We start from the raw sequence: 4,143 nt of genomic DNA, 5'->3' as shown, positions 1-4,143 counted from the left end.
AAAAGTCCAATCTTTTGAGAATTGATACATAATTCAACAATATAGTAGAATCTCAAACTAACAATATCATGAGAAAACATAGAGGATAATAACTTGTCCAACCAATTTGACAAGAATGTCTTCAATGATACATTATGGCCAAAGCACCAATAACACCAATAAGATTTGGAAGATTGAACTATACATATTATCACCAAAGTACCAACTAATGAGCTGCAACTTTTGTTTATGAGTGCCAATTATCTCTAAGAACAAGGAATGCTCAAGCAAAAGTTTCAACATGTGCATTAACCTAAAATTTGAGAAGAAAATTCTACAAAATAATACCAAATCCACAATTCTCTCAAAACTAAGCATAAAAATAGTAGTAACAACATATTCTAGTATAATGTAACACATTTATAACAAAATTTTCAACATATAAGCAATTATTAGAATATGTCCAAAAACTAGAAAAATGCAAAAATAGGAAATATAAAATCTCAAAGGAAGTTACAAAATTGTTACCTCAAATGTGTAGAGTGATGATAGAAGAAGATATTGTTGCAAAAATGAGGAAGAAAACAGTCCAAATTCGCTCCAAATTTGAAGATTTCAGTTCGGCCCTCATTTCGGTTTTAACAATTGAAATACCCCAAATTGATGTTTTTCAAATGAAATCTTTGAGGGTTTATGATCACAAGATGTTGGAAAATGATTTTGAGGTGAACGATTGGAGAATAAACGGATGAACTAGAAGATTGGTGAAAGAGGGGTAGGGTTTCGGTGAGAAGAGGGAAGAAGGAGTTTGAAAAGTGCAAAAAGGAGGCTCCGGTTCTGATATATTCGCGAACCGATCCGAGCTCGGATCGATTCTGGAAGCCCTCGGATCCTACAGGGTTAGGATCCGCACCGCCAGAAGCACAGACGAGCCCTCGAATATTTCTGAAAATTTTTGGATTCGAGCTCGGTCAAAGGATCCATGGTCGGATCCGTCTGGGCAATTATGATTCGCGCTCAGATCTGTATTTCTTTGCACTAATTGCAGAAACTGCAATTTTTCAAACTTTTTCTCCCTTTTCCGGCCAATTCCAAATTACGCTTTGGATAGACTTTCTATCTATTCCAACCTCCCACGCACATGTAATATACCAAAAATTCAATATCTAACCTCTCAAAACACATCAAACACATCTTCATTGAAAATCGAGGGGTGAGGTTCTTTGCTCATTTTTACACTTTTACACCAAAATGGCACTTTTGGGCATCAAATGCACATCAAATGAGTCCATGAGCATTTATAACATGTTATCACCAAAACTCACTTGAATATACTTGAAATACACAATGCATATATGAATGGTAATTCTAAACACTTAAAGCACAATTTTGGTAAGAAAACCTCCCTTTTTACACTTGTTCTTCAATTGTACCTCCAAAATGGATGATGAAACTCCGATACCTCCTACAAACAAGTGAAATATATCTAATTAGTCAATAAAATCTCACCAAAATGTAAGAAACACATAAAAACACACACCTATAATATTATTATTGGGTTGCCTCCCAACAAGCGCTTTGTTTACAGTCGTTAAGCTCGACTCTCCTATAGCTTCTTTAACTCTCCATTGCGTTTCCTAAGGAGTAAATCACTCCTTTAGGAACCTTTTCTCCAGCTAAATAAGATTTCAATCTTTGACCATTTACTTTGAATGGGGTACCATTTTCTCCTTTTATTGCCACTACTCTATAAGGAAACATATGAACCACTTCAAATGGCCTGGGCCATCGAGACTTAAGCTTTTTAGGGAATAATTTAAGTCTTGAGTTAAACAATAACACCTTTTGCCCTTCTTCAAAATGTTTAGGAAGAATATGTTTGTCATGCCAAAACTTCACTTTTTCTTTGTAAATCTTGGCATTCTCATACAAAATCAATCACAATTCTTCCAATTCATTCAAATCGAGCATTCTCTTTTCACCTGCATATTTAAAATCAAAATTAATAGCCTTAATGGCCCAATAAGCTTTATGTTCTATTTCTACAGGTAAATGACATGCTTTCCCATAAACAAGCTTATATGGAGACATTCCCAATGGCGTTTTAAATGCCGTTCTATACGCCCATAAAGCATCTTCAAGCTTGTTTGACCAATCTTTTCTCGATCGATTGACAATTTTTTCCAAAATTCTTTTAATTTCCCGGTTGGCCAATTCCGCTTAGCCATTGGATTGAGGATGATAAGGGAGTGATTTTTTATGCTTGCATCCATATTTAAGCAACAAGGTATCAATCATTTTATTACAAAAATGCTTACCTTCATCGCTTATTATTGCCTTTGGGACTCCAAACTTGCAAAATATGTTCCGTTTAAGGAACTTAAGTACCACTTTAGCATCATTAGTTTGTGAAGGAATGGTCTCCACCCATTTAGAGATATAATCAACTGTTAAAAGGATGTACTTATTATTAAATGAGTTAGGAAATGGTCCCATAAAATCAATACCCCAAACGTCAAATAACTCAACTTCCAAATATGTAGTCAAAGGCATTTCATTCTTTCTTAAGATATTACCGGTTCTTTGGCATTGATCACAACTTTTAACCCAATCTCTAGTGTCTCGGTACATAGTAGGCCAATAAAATCCAGATTGTCATATCTTTACTACAGTTTTAGTTGTACTAAAATGACCTCCCGTTTTAAAAGTATGACAATTCATTAGAATACTATGTACCTCTTCTTCTGGAACATATCTTCTAATTATTCCATCTGCACAGTATTTGTAAAAGAATGGTTCCTCTCAAAAATAATGTTTAGTATCATTTAAGAATTTTTTCCTTTGATGAGAATTCAAATCACTTGGTATCACTCCACTACAAAGTTAACTAGATCAGCATACCATGTTGACTTATAAATTGTCATTAAAAACTCATCTGAAAATTCTTCTTTAATGGATGAATGGTTTTCTTGAGATATATTTTACAGTCGAGAAAGATGATCAGCGACTAAGTTCTCGGATCCTTTTTTATCTTTGATCTCTAAATCAAATTCCTGCAATAATAAAATCCATCGAATTAGTCGAGATTTTGCATCTTTCTTATTTAACAAATATTTGAGTGCTACATGGTCGGTATAAATGATAACTTTAGATCCTACTAAGCACGATCTAAACTTATCCAATGCAAAAATCACTGCTAGCAACTCCTTCTCTGTTGTTTCATAGTTAACTTGGGTTTCATTCAATATTTTACTCGCATAATAAATGACATGAAGTCGCTTATCATGTTTTTGCCCAAGAACAGCTCCAACTGCAAAATCACTTGCATCACACATCAATTCGAATGGTAAGCTCCAGTCCGGTGATGCTATTATAGGTGCGGAGACAAGTTCCTTTATCAACCTATTAAAAGCAAGTAAACACTCATCATTAAAGTGAAAAGAAACATCTTTTGCAAGTAATTCACATAAAGGTTTAGCAATCTTGGAGAAATCCTTAATAAACCGTCGATAAAATCCCACGTGTCCAAGAAAGCTGCGAATGCCTTTCACATTGATTGGTGGAAGCATTCTCTCAATAACCTCTATCTTGACTTGATCTACCTCAATACCTTCTAAAGAAATTTTGTGACCTAGCACAATACCCTCACAAACCATGAAGTGACATTTTTTCCAATTGAGTACAAGGTTTGTTTCTTCACATCTCTGCAAAATTAGATTTAAATTGTTAAGACAATCATCATAAGTAGATCCAAATACAGAAAAATCATCCATAAAGATTTCCATAATTTTTTAATTAAAATTAGAGAAAATTACCATCATGCATCGTTGGAAGGTGGCCGGTGCATTGCACAGTCCAAAAGGTATCATTCGAAATGCAAAAGTGCCGTAAAGACAAGTGAATGTAGTTTTCTCTTGATCTTCCGGTGCAATGGCTATTTGATTGTATCCTGAAAAACCATCCAAGAAACAATAAAATTCATATCCGACTAATCTTTCTACCATTTGATCAAGAAAAGAAAGAGGGAAATGATCTTTTCTAGTAGCTGTATTCAGTTTTCTATAATCTATACAAACTCGCCACCCAACTACAACTTTAGATTGAATCATTTCATCATTTTTACCATGTACTATGGTTATCCCCCCTTTCTTTGGCACTACTCGT

This window comes from Coffea eugenioides, chromosome 10 (genome assembly GCF_003713205.1).
Source record: "Coffea eugenioides isolate CCC68of chromosome 10, Ceug_1.0, whole genome shotgun sequence".
Classification (NCBI taxonomy): Eukaryota; Viridiplantae; Streptophyta; class Magnoliopsida; order Gentianales; family Rubiaceae; genus Coffea; species Coffea eugenioides.
The sequence above is the reverse complement of the archived record's forward strand: the minus strand, read 5'-3'. Positions refer to the sequence as shown.